The sequence below is a fragment of the Pseudorca crassidens genome, chromosome 20 (genome assembly GCF_039906515.1).
Source record: "Pseudorca crassidens isolate mPseCra1 chromosome 20, mPseCra1.hap1, whole genome shotgun sequence".
Taxonomy (NCBI): domain Eukaryota; kingdom Metazoa; phylum Chordata; class Mammalia; order Artiodactyla; family Delphinidae; genus Pseudorca; species Pseudorca crassidens.
Window position 1 is genome coordinate 62,174,143 of NC_090315.1, and position 16,604 is coordinate 62,190,746.

Sequence of the window (16,604 nt, forward strand, 5' to 3'; positions counted from 1 at the left end):
TTTTAAAGGAGTACACGAGCTGTATCTTATCTGTTTAGCCATGTAGTTAACAATTCGAAAGATCTTTGTTTCTTTACGTAGATGCAGAATTCTCTCATATTATTTTCCTTTCGTCTGTAGGACTTCTTTTAAGACTTCTTGTAGTGTGGGTCTGTTTGAGACTAATTATTTTTACTTTTGTATTACATAAATGTCTTTATTTCACTTGAGGATTTTTTTTTTTTTTTTTTTTGCGGTACGCGGGCCTCTCACTGTTGTGGCCTCTCCCGTTGCGGAGCACAGGCTCTGGACGCGCAGGCTCAGCGGCCATGGCTCACGGGCCCAGCCACGCCGCGGCATGTGGGATCTTCCCGGACCGGGGCACGAACCCGCGTCCCCTGCATCGGCAGGCGGACTCTCAACCACTGCGCCACCAGGGAAGCCCCAGCACCATCTTCTTTCTCTTCTCCTTCTGGGGCTCTGGTCACATGAATGTTAGACTTTTTGTTTATGTCCCCCAGGTATTTGAGGATCTGTTCGTTTTTAACATTTAATTTTTCTCTTTGTAGTTCAAATTGAATAATGTCTATTGATCTCTCTTCACGTTCGCTGAATCTTTCCGTCCTGCTGTTGAGTCTATACAGTGAGTTTATTGTGCTTACTTTATTTTTCAGTTCTGAAATGTCAACTTGGGTTTTCTTGGTATCTTTTATTTCTCTTATGAGCTGTTCTGTTTGTAGCGTTTGTTTGAAGAACGTTCATGATTGCTTCTTGAGTATTTGCATAATAAACATCATATTTGTCAGATAATTCCAACATCTTTGCCGTTTTGGCACTGGTATCTGTTGATTGTGTTTTCCTATGTGAATTGAATTTTTGTGGTTTTCATATGCTGAAGAATTTTTTAACTGTATCCCAGGTGTGTGAGACCCTGGGTCTTATTTTAAAACGATGGAGACAGGTACTTACGTTTTATCAGGCAGCCCACCTGGATAGATTCAAGCAGTAAGTTTCAACCTGCTTCCGTGAGCGGTAGTTCACTGTCAACTCAGTTCAGAGCCTTTGTGGTTTTCTTCTGAACTGTCCCAGGTGTGCATCGCGTGATGGCAGTCTGTGATCTGGGTGTGCGTGGACTCTGTGTTCCCAGAGTTTGTAGTGTGCTAATTAGAAACAAATCCATGCATGTGTGAGTGGGCTGAGCCCTGGAGTGAAAGAAGACGTTTTATGGATCACTCCTGAGCTGCTTGCTATCCACGGTCTCCTGGTGCTTTCTGCACCAGCCCTTTTTTGATCCTCTGGGCAGAAACTTGGGCCTCTAGTTACCCTGCTCTGCCTGAACTATGTTTGGGTCCACATCCAGGCCCACGTAGTGGGAGGAGGGAGAGGGAAAAGCGCAGTGGGAGTTGACCCCACCCTCTTGGTCTCAGAGCGGAAGAAGTTTTCCTTCCTCAGAATGCTGACCCTCCCCCCGCCCCGGCCCCTGCACCAGCTGCCGCCAGTCCTGCCACAGAATGGCCTGGACCTGCCACGTGAGAGGATGGAGGGATTCCATGCTCACTTTGAGCACTGGGAATCCCCCTGTTCACTCCTCCAGCCGGAAGTGAAAGTTTTCTCCTGGATCTCTCTGCGCCACTTACTGCCTTCTGGGTTTCAGACTGTATTAAGTTGAGGCTGGATGACGCTGGAAGAAAAGACAGTTGTGAACTCAGTGCTGGGCCAGCAGTACTTCAGATTTCGGTATCTCCCAGCTGCATCCGCTGCTGTTCACTTCTCCGTCCTTAACTAGCTGTGCTGACATTCTGCTCTGGCCCAGCGCCGCATTCAGCTGCAGAGAAGGGCAAAGTGTGTCTGCCCCATCTCACCTGGAACTCGAAGCCTCTGTTCGCGGTGCTGGCCCCAAGGATGTCCTCCAGCCCAGGTCCTGCTCTGGCTGCCTTATTAGCTCAGGGGTCTCAGTGGGCACCCCACCCACATACTTCTTTTGCTAATTATGTGGTGAATTAGCTCAATTTCTTTTCTGTCAAATTACCTCAAAGTATTTTCTAATTTCCCTTGTAACTTCTTCTACGAATATTTATGAGTGAGATGTCTAATTCCCACATATGTTTTGAATTTTCCAAATTCCCTCCTGTTATTGACTCCTGATTTTATTCCATTGTGGTTGGAGAACATACTTTATATTATATTATCTCAGTCCTTTTAAATTTATACAGCCTTGATTTATGGCCTAGCATATGGTCCTTCCTGGAACACATTCCACGTGCACTTGAGAAGACTGTATACTTGCTGTTGTGGGTGGGGTGTTCTATAGATGTCTAGCTGGTTTATGGTGTTAAGTCCTCTGTTTCCTTGTTCATCTTCTGCCTACTTACTCCAGCCATTATGAAAAACGAGAGGAATGAAGTCTCCAGCTATGACTGTTGTCTGTCTAGTTCTCCTTTCTAGACGGCCAATTTTTGCTGAGTCTTGTAGGTAGCATATAGTTAAGTCATAGTGTTTTTTAAATCACTTCTGTCAATCTCTACCTTTTAACTGGAGAGTTTAATTCATGTACATTTAAAGTAATTACTGATAAGACTTCTGACATTTTGCTCTTTCTGTGTGTTGTCTGTTTTCTTTGTCAGTTCCTCCACCACTGCCTTGTTTTGTTAGATGTTTTCTAGTATTCCATGTAAATTCCCATTTCTTTTACTGTATGTTAAAAAAAATTGGTGTGGGGCTTGCAGTTAACATCTTAACTAAAATAACCTAGTTTAATTGAACAGTCAGGGAATTTCAGTAGTACCCAAAAACTTTGTTCCAACGTAGCGATCTCCTTCCCGCCTTTGTGCCGCAGATTACGTACAAATTACATCTTTATACATTGTAACTGCAGCAACAGTTTTATAATTACTGCTTTATGTGGTTGTCTTTTAAATAAAACAGAAGAGTTGAAAACAACAGTTCATTTACACTGTCTTTTGTTTACCTGTATAGTTGTCTTTAGCAGTGTTTTTTATTTATGTGAATTCAAGTTTTTATTTAGTGATTTTCATTCGAGCCTGAGGGGCGCTTTTTAGTATTTCTTGAAGGGCAGATATGCTAGCAATAAGTTCTCTGTTTTTGTTTATCTGGAAATGTCCTGCTTTCTCCTTCATTTTTTGAAGGATGGTTTCAGCAGGTAGAGAATTCCTGGTTGACAGTCTTTCAGCACCTTGAATACGTCATCCCACTGTCTTCTAGCCTCCATGGTTTCTTTTTTTTTTTTCAGTTTTTTTTTTAATGTGGACCATTATTTTTTAAAAGTCTTTATTGAATTTGTTACAATATGGCTTCTGTTTTACATTTTGGTTTTTTGGCCGCGAGGCATGTGGGATCTTAGCTCGCCGACCAGGGACTGAACCCACACCCCCTGCACTAGAAGGCGAAATCTTAAGCCACTGGACCTCCAGGGAAGTCCCTGGCCTCCATGGTTTCTGACTAGAAGTCAGCTGTTAATCCTACTGAGGGTCCCTCCGGTGGCCTGGACTGATTTTCTCTTGCTCCTTTCAATATTCTTCGTGTTTTGCTTTTGACAGTAAGATTCTGACGCAGCTCGGTGTGGAGCTCTTTGAATTGATCTCCTTGTAGTTTATTGAGCTTCTTGGAGATAGAGTAATGTTCTTCATTAAATTGGGGTAACTTTGGGCCATTATTTCTTCAAATATTCTTTCTGCCCCATCCTCCCTCTCCATCTAGGATTCCCACTGTGCCTAAGTTGGTACACTTGATAGCAACCAACAGGTCTCTGAGGCTCTGTTCATTTTTACTGTTTTTCTTTCTTTTCCTCAAATTAGACCAAACTGGTTGATCTGTCTCCAAATTTGCTGGTTCTTCCTTCTACCAACTCACATTTAGCTTTTGTACTTTTCCATGATGGAGTTTCCCCTTGTGTCTTTAAAAACTTTTGTTCTCTCTCTTTATTGGTACCCTGTCTTTGGTGAGATACTATTCTCTTAACTGTCATATTAATTCTTTAGACATGATTTCCCTGAGTTATTTGTACATATAAAAGCTGATTTTGTCTTTGTCTGATGTATTGGGGTTCTCCAAGGAAACAGCATCATCAGAAGATATATAGCTGAATGGATAGCTCGCTGGTTAGCACTTAGTCTCTCTGATTGTGGAGGCTGCAGGCTGAACCCAGGGCCAGCGGATGCTGCAGTTTGAGTCTTCAAGCAGGCTGGCGGGCAGAATTCCCTCCTCACTGGGGGACATCAGTCATTTTTTGTTAAGGCCTTCAAATGATTGGATGAGGCCTTCCCGTGACCTCCATAATATGGAGGAGGGTCTGCTTTACTCAACTTCTAGTGATGTAGATGTTAACCACATCTAAAAAATACCGTCACAGAAACATCTAGAGTAATATTTGACTGAAATTCTGTGTACTGTAGCCTAGCCAAACTGACATGAAATTAACCATCTTTCTTCCCGTTTCTCCCTTTCCTTCTAGGACTCCGTTTAAGCGTCATTGGTGCCCTTGATCGTACCCTGCTGGTCTCCGAAACTGTTCATTTTCCTTCATGCGTTTTTTTCCCCCTGTTCCTCACATGTGATAATCTCAATTGACGTATCTTCAAGTTTGCTGGTTCTTCTGCCCACTCAAATTCATTTAATGTACTTTTCAACCACGGAATTTCCATTTTCTTTTTGAAATAATTTTTTTCTTTACTGGTATTCTCTATTTGGTGAGAACCATTCTGTCATATTAATTCCTCAGACATAATTTCATTTAGTTCTTTGAACATGATTTATGAAAACTGACTTATCTAGTATGTTTAACATCTGGGCCTACTCAGAGATAATACCTATTAGTTGATTTAAAAAAATAATAAATTTACATACATACACACACACATTTATTATTTGTTTGTTTGTTTGTTTATTTATTTATTGTTGGCTGCGTTGGGTCTTCATTGCTGTGTGCGGGCTTTCTCTAGTTGCAGCGAGTGGGGGCTACTGTTCGTTGCCGCGTGCGGGCTTATTGCGGTGGCTTCTCTTGTTGCGGAGCACGGGCTCTAGGCGCGCGGGCTTCAGTAGTTGTGGCACGTGGGCTCAGTAGTTGTGGCTCACAGGCTCTAGAGCGCAGGCTCAGTAGTTGTGGCACACAGGCTTAGTTGCTCCGCGGCGTGTGGGATCTTCCCGGACCAGGCCTCGAACCCATATCCCCTGCATTGGCAGGCGGATTCTTAACCACTGTGCCACCAGGGAAGTCCCCAAAGTAGACACTGTACATAATATAATGTGGTGACTCGAGAAACCAGTTTCCTACTCCCCAGACTTGCTGCCGTTGCTGTTGCTGGTTGCTCTTGCTGCCGTGCTTAGTGACTTTCCTGAACTAATTCTGTAAAGTCTGAGCTCCCTGTGGTGTGTGGGTTGTGAAGTCTCTGTGCTCCTAGCTTGGTACTCAGCTAATGATTTCCTTAAAGCCCATGACCCAGTAAGTCAGCTGCCCTTTACCCAGAGGCTCTTCAGTGTCCCAGCAGGTTACAGCTCTGCCTTGGCCTTGACTTCCTGCTTCCACAAGGCCTCACGGTTAACCAAAAATGAGAAAATAGGATGTTCTCAGTTATGTCCTACGCACGCACACAGAGCTGCACGTGTGCATGGACTTCTGTGTCCCCAGGAGTATGTCAGCGCATTTAAGAGTATTTGTGGGCATTTTATTCCCCAGATCTTCCTTTTTTTTCCCACTTTATGTGTGTATGTGTTTTAATTGAAGTCTAGTTGATTTACAGTGTTGTGTTAATTTCTGCTGCACAGCAAAGTGTTTCAGTTATACACACACATACATATTCTGTTTTTACATAATCTTTTCCATTACGCTTTACCGTAGGGTATTGAATGTAGTTCTCTGTGCTGTACGGTAGGACCACGTTGTTTATCCATTCTGTATACAGAAGCTCACATCTGCTCACCCCAACCTCCCACTCCATCCCTCCCCCAGCCCCCGTCCCCTTGGCAACCACCAGTCTGTTCTCTATGTCCGTGAGTCTGTTTCTGTTTCATAGAAAGGTTCATTTGTGTCATATTTTAGATTCCACATATAAGTGATAACAGATGGTATTTGTCTTTCTGACCTACTTCACTTCATATGATAATCTCTAGTTGCATCCGTGTTGATGCAGATGGCATTATTTCATCCTCTTTATGGCTGAGTAGTACTCCATTGTATACATGTACCACATCTTCTTTTCCGTTCATCTGCCGGTGGACCTTTTGGTTGTTTCTGTGTCTTGGCTCTTGTAACTAGTGCTGCAGTGAACGTTGGGGTGCATGTATATTTTCAAATTATAGTTTTCTCTGGACATATGCCCAGGAGTGGGATTGCTGGATCCTGCGGCAACTCTACTTTTAGTTTTGTGAGGAACCTCCATACTGTTCTCCATAGTGGCTGCACCAATTTACATTCCCACCAACAGTGCAGGGGGGGTCCCCTTTCCTCACACCCTCTCCGGCATGTGTTATTGTAGACTTTTTAATGATGGCGTTCTGACCGGTGTGAGGTGGTGCCTCACGGTAGTTTCGATTTGCGTTTCTCTAATCATTAGCGATGTTGAGCATCTCTTCACGTGCCTACTGGCCGTCTGTATTTCTTCTTCGGAGAAATGTCTGTTTAGGTCTTCTGCGCATTTTTGCAATTGGGTGGTTTGTTTGTTGTTGCTGTTGTTGAGTTGTATGAACTGTTTGTAACTTTTAGAAGTTAAGCCCTTGTCGATTGCATCACGTGCACGTATTTTCTCCCACTCTGTAGGTTGTGTTTTCACTTTGTTTATCATTTTCTTTGCTGTGTAAAACTTTTAAGTTTGATTAGGTCTCATTTGTTTATTTTTGTTTTTATTTCTATTGCCTTGGGAGATTGACCTAAGAAAACGATAGTACGATTTATGTCAGAGAATGTTTTGCCTGTGATCTCTTCTAGGAGTTTTATGGTGTCATGTCTTATGTTTAAGTCTTTAAGCCATTTTGAGTTTATATTTGTGCATGGTGTGAGGGTGTGTTCTGATTTCACTGATTTACATGCGGCTGTCCAACTTTCCCTGCACCACGTGCTGAAGAGCCTTTTTCCCATTGTATATTCTTGCCTTCTTTGTCGAAGATTAATTGACCGTAGATGTGTGGGTTGATTTCTCGGGTCTCTATTCTGTTCCATTGATCCATACGTCTGTTTTTGTGCCAGTACCATGCTGTTTTGATTACTGTAGCTTTGTAATATTGTCTGAAGTCTGGGAGGGATATGGCTCTTGCTTTGTTCCTTTTCTTCAGGATTGCTTTGGCAATTCTGGGTCTTTCATGGTTCCATGTGAATTTTAGAATTACTCATTCTAGTTCTGTGAAAGATGTCATGGGTAATTTGATAGGGCTCACATTAAATCTGTAGATTGCTTTGGGTAGAATGGCCATTTTAACAATATAATTCTTCCAATCCAAGAGCATGGGGTATCTTTACATTTTTTGAATCAGCTTCAATTTCCTTTATTAATGTTTTATAGTTTTCAGTGTATAAGTCTTTCACCTCCTTGGTCAGGTCTATTCCTAAGTATTTTATTTTTGGGGGTGCAGTTTTAAAAGGTATTGTTGGACTTCCCTGGCAGCCCAGTGGTTATGACTCCATGCTTCCACTGAAGGGGGCACGGGTTCAATCCCTTGTTGGGGAACTAAGATCCTGCATGCCAGGTGGTGCAGCCAAAATAAAAGAAAAGGTGTTGTTTATTTAAATTCCCTTTCTGATATTTCATTCCCTTTCTGATATTTCATTGCTGGTGTACAGAAATGTGACCCATTTCTGTGTGTTAATGTTGCATCTTGCTCCCTTGCTGAATTCGTTTATCAGTTCTAGTAGCTTTTGTGTGGAGTCTTTAGGGTTTTCTATATATAGTGTCATATCTGCATATAATGGCAATTTTACCTCTTCCCTTCAAATTTGTTTACATTTTATTTCTTTTCATGTCTTATGGCTGTGGCTAGGACTCCAATCCTATGTTAAATAGAAGAGGTGAGACTGGGCATCCTGGTTTTGTTCCAGATTTTTAGCGGGAGGGCTTTCAGCTTTTCACCATTGAGTATTATGTTGGCTATGGGTTTGTCATAAATAGTTTTGATTATATTGAGATATGATCCCTCTATACCCACTTTGGTAAGAATTTTTATCATGAATGGATTTGAATCTTGGTTTTTTTTGTTTTTTGTTTTTTTAACATCTTTATTGGGGTATAATTGCTTTATAATGGTGTGTTAGTTTCTGCTTTATAACAAAGTGAATCAGTTATACATATACATATGTTCCCATATCTCTTCCCTCTTGCGTCTCCCTCCCTCCCACCCTCCCTATCCCACCCCTCCAGGCGGTCACAGGGCACCGAGCTGATCTCCCTCTGCTATGCAGCTGCTTCCCACTAGCTATCTACCTTACGTTTGGTAGTGTATATATGTCCATGCCTCTCTCGCGCTTTGTCACAGCTTACCCTTCCCCCTCCCCATATCCTCAAGTCCGTTCTCTAGTAGGTCTGTGTCTTTATTCCTGTCTTACCCCTAGGTTCTTAATGACATTTTCCCCCTTAAATTCCATATATATGTGTTAGCATACCATATTTGTCTTTCTCTTTCTGACTAACTTCACTCTGTATGACAGACTCTAGGTCTATCCACCTCATTACAAATAGCTCAATTTCGTTTCTTTTTATGGCTGAGTAATATTCCATTGTATATATGTGCCACATCTTCTTTATCCATTCATCCGATGATGGGCACTTAGGTTGTTTCCATCTCCGGGCTATTGTAAATAGAACTGCAACGAACATTTTGGTACATGACTCTTTTTGAATTATGGTTTTCTCAGGGTATATGCCCAGTAGTGGGATTGCTGGGTCATATGGTAGTTCTATTTGTAGTTTTTTAAGGAACCTCCATACTGTTCTCCATAGTGGCTGTACCAATTCACATTCCCACCAGCAGTGCAAGAGGGTTCCCTTTTCTCCACACCCTCTCCAGCATTTATTGTTTCTAGATTTTTTGATGATGGCCATTCTGACGGGTGTGAGATGATATCTCATTGTAGTTTTGATTTGCATTTCTCTAATGATTAATGATGTTGAGCATTCTTTCATGTGTTTGTTGGCAGTCTGTATTATCTTCTTTGGAGAAATGTCTATTTAGGTCTTCTGCCCATTTTTGGATTGGGTTGTTTGTTTTTCTGTTACTGAGCTGCATGAGCTGCTTGTAAATTTTGGAAATTAATCCTTTGTCAGTTGCTTCATTTGCAAATATTTTCTCCCATTCTGAGGGTTGTCTTTTGGTCTTGTTTATGGTTTCCTTTGCTGTGCAAAAGCTTTGAAGTTTCATTAGGTCCCATTTGTTTATTTTTGTTTTTATTTCCATTTCTCTAGGAGATGGGTCAAAAAGGATCTTGCTGTGATTTATGTCATAGAGTGTTCTGCCTTTGTTTTCCTCTAAGAGTTTGATAGTTTCTGGCCTTACATTTAGGTCTTTAATCCATTTTGAGCTTATTTTTCTGTATGGTGTTAGGGAGTGATCTAATCTCATACTTTTACATTTACCTGTCCAGTTTTCCCAGCACCACTTATTGAAGAGGCTGTCCTTTCTCCACTGTACATTCCTGCCTCCTTTATCAAAGATAAGGTGACCATATGTGCATGGGTTTATCTCTGGGCTTTCTATCCTGTTCCATCTAAAGATAGATCTATCTGATCTATCTTTTGTTTTTGTGCCAGTACCATACTGTCTTGATTACTGTAGCTTTGTAGTATAGTCTGAAGTCAGGAAGCCTGATTCCTCCAGCTCCGTTTTTCGTTCTCAAGATTGCTTTGGCTATTCGGGGTCTTTTGTGTTTCCATACAAATTGTGAAATTTTTTGTTCTAGTTCTGTGAAAAATGCCAGTGGTAGTTTGATAGGGATTGCATTGAATCTGTAGATTGCTTTGGGTAGTAGAGTCATTTTCACAATGTTGATTCTTCCAATCCAAGAACATGGTATATCTCTCCATCTATTTGTATCATCTTTAATTTCTTTCATCAGTGTCTTATAATTTTCTGCATACAGGTCTTTTGTCTCCTTAGGTGGGTTTATTCCTAGATATTTTATTCTTTTTGTTGCAAAGGTAAATGGGAGTTTTTGTTTTTGTTTTTGTTTTTTGCGGTACGCGGGCCCCTCACTGCTGGGGCCTCTCCCGTTGCGGAGCACAGGCTCCAGACGCGCAGGCCCAGCGGCCATGGCTCACGGGCCCAGCCGCTCCGCGGCATGTGGGATCTTCCCAGACTGGGGCATGAACCCGTGTCCCCTGCGTTAGCAGGTGGACTCTCAACCACTGCGCCACAAGGGAAGCCCAATGGGAGTGTTTTCTTGACTTCACTTTCAGATTTTTCATCATTAGTATATAGGAATGCCAGAGATTTCTGTGCATTGATTCTGTATCCTGCAACTTTACCGAATTCATTGATCAGCTCTAGTAGTTTTCTGGTAGCATCTTTAGGATTCTGTATGTATAGTATCATGTCATCTGCAAACAGTGACAGCGTTACTTCTTCTTTTCCGATTTGGATTCCTTTTATTTCCTTTTCTTCTCTGATTGCTGTGGCTAAAACTTCCAAAACTATGTTGAATAAGAGTGGTGAGAGTGGGCAACCTTGTCTTCCTCCTGATCTTAGTGGAAATGCTTTCAGTTTTTCACCATTGAGGATGATGTTGGCTGTGGGCTTGTCATATATGGCCTTTATTATGTTGAGGAAAGTTCCCTCTATGCCTACTTTCTGCAAGGTTTTTATCGTAAATGGGTGTTGAATTTTGTCAAAAGCTCTCTCTGCATCTATTGAGATGATCGTATGGTTTTTCTCCTTCAGTTTGTTAATATGGTGTATCACATTGATTTGCCTATATTGAAGAATCCTTGCATTCCTGGAATAAACCCCACTTGATCATGGTGTATGATCCTTTTAATGTGCTGTTGGATTCTGTTTGCTAGTATTTTGTTGAGGATTTTTGCATCTATGTTCATCAATGATATTGGCCTGTAGTTTTCTTTCTTTGTGACATCTTGTCTGGTTTTGGTATCAAGGTGATGGTGGCCTTGTAGAATGAATTTTGGAGTGTTCCTCCCTCTGCTATATTTTGGAAGAGTTTGAGAAGGATAGGTGTTAGCTCTTCTCTAAATGTTTGATAGAATTCGCCTGTGAAGCCATCTGGTCCTGGGCTTTTGTTTGCTGGAAGATTTTTAATCACAGTTTCATTTTCAGTGCTTGTGATTGGTCTGTTCATATTTTCTGTTTCTTCCTGATTCAGTCTCGGCAGGTTGTGCATTTCTAAGAATTTGTCCATTTCTTCCAGGTTGTCCATTTTATTGGCATAGAGTTGCTTGTAGTAATCTCTCATGATCCTTTGTATTTCTGCAGTGTCAGTCGTTACTTCTCCTTTTTCATTTCTAATTCTATTGATTTGAGTCTTCTCCCTTTTTTTCTTGATGAGTCTGGCTAATGGTTTATCAATTTTGTTTATCTTCTCAAAGAACCAGCTTTTAGTTTTATTGATCTTTGCTATTGTTTCCTTCATTTCTTTTTCATTTATTTCTGATCTGATTTTTATGATTTCTTTCCTTCTGCTAACTTTGGGGTTTTTTTGTTCTTCTTTCTCTAGTTGCTTTAGGTGCAAGGTTAGGTTGTTTATTCAAGATGTTTCCTGTTTCTTAAGGTGGGCTTGTATTGCTATAAACTTCCCTCTTAGAACTGCTTTTGCTGCATCCCATAGATTTTGGGTTGTCGTGTCTCCATTGTCATTTGTTTCTAGGTATTTTTTAATTTCCTCTTTGATTTCTTCAGTGATCACTTCGTTATTAAGTAGTGTATTGTTTAGCCTCCATGTGTTTGTATTTTTTACAGATCTTTTCCTGTAATTGATATCTAGTCTCATAGCATTGTGGTCGGAAAAGATACTTGATACAATTTCAATTTTCTTAAATTTACCAAGGCTTGATTTGTGACCCAAGATATGGTCTATCCTGGAGAATGTTCCATGAGCCCTTGAGAAAAATGTGTATTCTGTTGTTTTTGGATGGAGTGTCCTATAAATATCAATTAAGTCCATCTTGTTTAATGTATCATTTAAAGCTTCTGTTTCCTTATTTATTTTCATTTTGGATGATCTGTCCATTGGTGAAAGTGGGGTGTTAAAGTCCCCTACTATGAATGTGTTACTGTCGATTTCCCCTTTTATGGCTGTTAGTATTTGCCTTATGTATTGAGGTGCTCCTAGGTTGGGTGCATAAATATTTACAATTGTTATATCCTCTTCTTGGATCGATCCCTTGATCATTATGTAGTGTCCTTCTTTGTCTCTTTTAATAGTCCTTATTTTAAAGTCTATTTTGTCTGATATGAGAGTTGCTACTCCAGCTTTCTTTTGGTTTCCATTTGCATGGAATATCTTTTTCCATCCCCTTACTTTCAGTCTGTATGTGTCTCTAGGTCTGAAGTGGGTCTCTTGTAGACAGCAAATATATGGGTCTTGTTTTTGTATCCATTCAGCCAATCTGTGTCTTTTGGTGGGAGCATTTAGTCCATTTACATTTAAGGTAATTATCGATATGGATGTTCCTATTCCCATTTTCTTAATTGTTTTGGGTTCGTTATTGTAGGTCTTTTCCTTCTCTTGTGTTTCTTGCCTAGAGAAGTTCCTTTAGCATTTGCTGTAAAGCTGGTTTGGTGGTGCTGAACTCTCTCAGCTTTTGCTTGTCTGTAAAGGTTTTAATTTCTCCATCAAATCTGAGTGAGATCCTTGCTGGGTAGAGTAGTCTTGGTTGCAGGTTTTTCTCCTTCATCACTTTCAGTATGTCTTGCCACTCCCTTCTGGCTTGTAGGGTTTCTGCTGAAAGATCAGCCGTTAACCTTATGGGGATTCCCTTGTGCGTTATTTGTTGTTTTTCCCTTGCTGCTTTTAATATGCTTTCTTTGTATTTAATTTTTGACAGTTTGATTAATATGTGTCTTGGCGTATTTCTCCTTGGATTTATCCTGTATGGGACTCTCTGTGCTTCCTGGACTTGATTGACTATTTCCTTTCCCATATTAGGGAAGTTTTCAACTATAATCTCATCAAATATTTTGTCAGTCCCTTTCTTTTTCTCTTCTTCTTCTGGAACCCCTACAATTCGAATGTTGGTGTGTTTAATGTTGTCCCAGAGGTCTCTGAGACTGCCCTCAGTTCTTTTCATTCTTTTTTCTTTATTCTGCTCTGCAGTACTTATTTCCACTATTTTATCTTCCTGGTCACTTATCCGTTCTTCTGCCTCAGTTGTTCTGCTATTGATCCCATCTAGAGTGTTTTTCATTTCATTTATTGTGCTGTTCATTGTTGCGTGTTTACTCTTTAGTTCTTCTGGGTCCTTGTTAAATGTTTCTTGCATTTTGTCTGTCCTATTTCCAAGATTTTGGATCATCTTTACTACCATTATTCTGAATTCTTTTTCAGGTAGACTGCCCATTTCCTCTTCATTTGTTAGGTCTGGTGGGTTTTATCTTGCTCCTTCATCTGCTGTATGTTTCTCTGTCTTCTCATTTTGCTTATCTTACTGTGTTTGGGGTCTCCTTTTTGCAGGCTGCAGGTTCGTAGTTCCCGTTGTTTTTGGTGTCTGTCCCCAGTGGCTAAGGTTGGTTCAGTGGGTTGTGTAGGCTTCCTGGTGGAGGGGACTAGTGCCTGTGTTCTGGTGGATGAGGCTGGATCTTGTCTTTCTGGTGGGAGGTCCACGTCTGGTGGTGTGTTTTGGGGTGTCTGTGGACTTATTATGATTTTAGGCAGCCTCTCTGCTAATGGGTGGGGTTGTGTTCCTGTCTTGCTAGTTGTTTGGCATAGGATGTCCAGCACTGTAGCTTGCTGGTCGTTGAGTGAAGCTGGGTGCTGGTGTTGAGATGGAGATCTCTGGGAGATTTTCGCTGTTTGATATTATGTGGAGCTGGGAGGTCTCTTGTGGACCAGTGTCCTGAAGTTGGCTCTCCCACCTCAGAGGCACAGCACTGACTCCTGTGCAGCACCAAGAGCCTTTCATCCACGCGGCTCAGAATAAAAGGGAGATAAAGTAGAGAGAAAGAATTAGTAGAAGTAGAAAGGAAGGAAGGAAGGAAAGAAAAGAAGGAAAGAAGGAAAGAAAAGAGGGAAAGAAGGAAAGAAAGAAAGGAGGGAGGGACGGATGGTGGGAGGAAGGAAAGAAGGAGGGAAGGAAGGAAAAAAGAAAGAAAGAAAGAAGATGGAGTACAATAAAATAAAGTAAAATATAATAAAGTTATTAAATTAAAAAATAATTATTAAGAAAAAAAATTTTAAAAAAACCAGACGGTTAGAACCCTAGGACAAATGGTGGAAGCAAAGCTATACAGACAAGATCTCTCACAGAAGCATACACATACACACTCACAAAAAGAGGAGAAGGGGAAAAAATCATAGCTCTTGCTCTCGAAGTCCACCTCCTCGATTTGGGATGACTCGTTGTCTATTCAGGTGTTCCACAGATGCAGGTACATCAGGTTGATCGTGGAGCTTTAATCCGCTGCTCCCGAGGCTGCTGGGAGGGATTTCCCTTTCCCTTCTTTGTTCTCACAGCTCCCGGGGGCTCAGCTTTGGATGTGGCCCCGCCTCTGCGTCTAGGTAGCCTAAGGGCATCTGTTTTTTGCTCACACAGGACGGGGTTAAAGGAGCCGCTGATTAGGGGGCTCTGGCTCACTCAGGCCGGGGGGAGGGAGGGGAGTGCGGGGCGGGCCTGCGGCGGCAGAGGCCGGCGTGACGTTGCACCAGCCTGAGGCGCGCCATGTGTTCTCCCAAGGAAGTTGTCCCTGGATCCCGGGACCCTGGCAGTGGCGGGCTGCACAGGCTCCCGGGAGGGGTGTGTGGAGAGTGACCTGTGCTCGCACACAGGCTTCTTGGTGGCGGCAGCAGCAGCCTTAGCGTCTCCCGCCCGTCTCTGGGGTCCGCGCTGTTAGCCGCGGCTTGCGCCGTCTCTGGAGCTCCTTTAAGGGGCGCTCTTAATCCCCTCTCCTCACGCACCAGGAAATAAAAGAGGGAAGAAAAAGTCTCCTGCCTCTTCGGCAGGTCCAGACTTTTCCCCGGACTCCCTCCCGGCCAGCCGTGGCGCACTAGCCCCGTTCAGGCTGTGTTCACGCCGCCAACCCCAGTCCTCTCCCTGCGCTCCTCAGCTCCCAGCCCCGCCCGCCCCGGCGGGTGAGCAGACAAGCCTCTCGGCCTGGTGAGTGCCGGTCGGCACCGGTCCTCTGTGCGGGAATCTCCCCGGTTTGCCCCCCGCACCCCTGTGGCTGCGCTCTCCTCCGCGTCTCCGAAGCTGCCCCCCTCCACCACCCGCAGTCTCCGCCCGCGAAGGGGCTTCTAGTGTGTGGAAACCTTTCCTCCTTCCCGGCTCCCTCCCACTGGCGCAGGGCCCGTCCCTGTCCTTTTGTCTCCGTTCTTTCTTTTTTCCTTTGCCCTACCCAGGTACGTGGGGAGTTTCTTGCCTTTTGGGCGGTCTGAGGTCTTCTGCCAGCGTTCAGTGGGTGTTCTGTAGGAGCTGTTCCACGTGTAGATGTATTTCTGGTGTATCTGTGGGGAGGAGGGTGATCTCCGCGTCTCACTCTCCCGCCATCTTCCCCTCCTTCCCTGAATCTTGTTAAATGCTTTTTTCTGAATCTGTCGAGATGATCATGTGGTTTTTGCTTATGTGGTGTATCGCAGTGATTTCCATGCGTTGACCCATCCTTGTGAACTTGCGATGAATCCCACTTGGTCGTGGTGTGTGATCTTTTTTATGTGTTGTTGGATTCGGTTTGCTAATATTTTGAGAATTTTTGCATCTATATTCTTCAGAGATACTGGCCTGTAACTTTCCTTTTTGGTGGTGTCTTTGTCTGGTTTTGTTATCAGGGTGATGGTGGCTTCATAGCATGTCTTTGGGAGTGTTCCCTCCTCTTCCATTTTTTTGGCAAGAGTTTTAGAAGGATCGGTATAAGTTCTTTTTTGTATGTTTGGTAGAATTCACCTGTGAGGCCGTCTGGTCCTGGACTCGTGTTTGTAGGGAGTTTTTTTAAATTGCAGATTCTATTTCACTTCTAGTGATCAGTCTGTTCAAATTATCTATTTCTTCCTGATACAGTTTCGGTGGGCTGTATGTTTCTAGGAACTTGTCAGTTTCTTCTAGGTTGTTGAATTTGTTGGCATACCCTTGTTCATAGTAGTTTCCCTTACGGTTTTTTATATTTCTGTGGCATCAGTTGTTATGTTTCCTTTTTCATTTCTTATTTTATTTGGGTTCTCTCTCTTTTCTTTTTGGTGAGCCTGGCCAGAGGTTTGTGCATCGTGTTTATCCTTCCAAAGAACCAACTCTTAGTTTTATTGATTTATTTCTATTTTTTTAATCTGTTTTATTTCTTTCTTCTCTGATCTTTACTGTTTCCTTCCTTCTGCTGAATTTTGCTTGTTCTTCTTTTCCTAATTCTTTTAAGTGGTAGGTTAGGTTGTTTGAGGTTTTTCTTGTTGTTAGAGGAAGGCCTGTACTGTTATGAACTTCCCTGTAACAGCTGCTTTTGCTGCATCCCATAGCTTTGGATGGTTCTGTTTTCTT

At 42.4% G+C, this 16,604-nt stretch overlaps 1 long non-coding RNA gene across 1 annotated transcript in view; it reads left to right on the forward strand.

The window, feature by feature from the left end:
* LOC137214465 (uncharacterized) overlaps window positions 1-16,604 on the forward strand; it is a 53,812-nt gene that overhangs the window by 24,251 nt on the left and 12,957 nt on the right. The window lies entirely within an intron of this gene.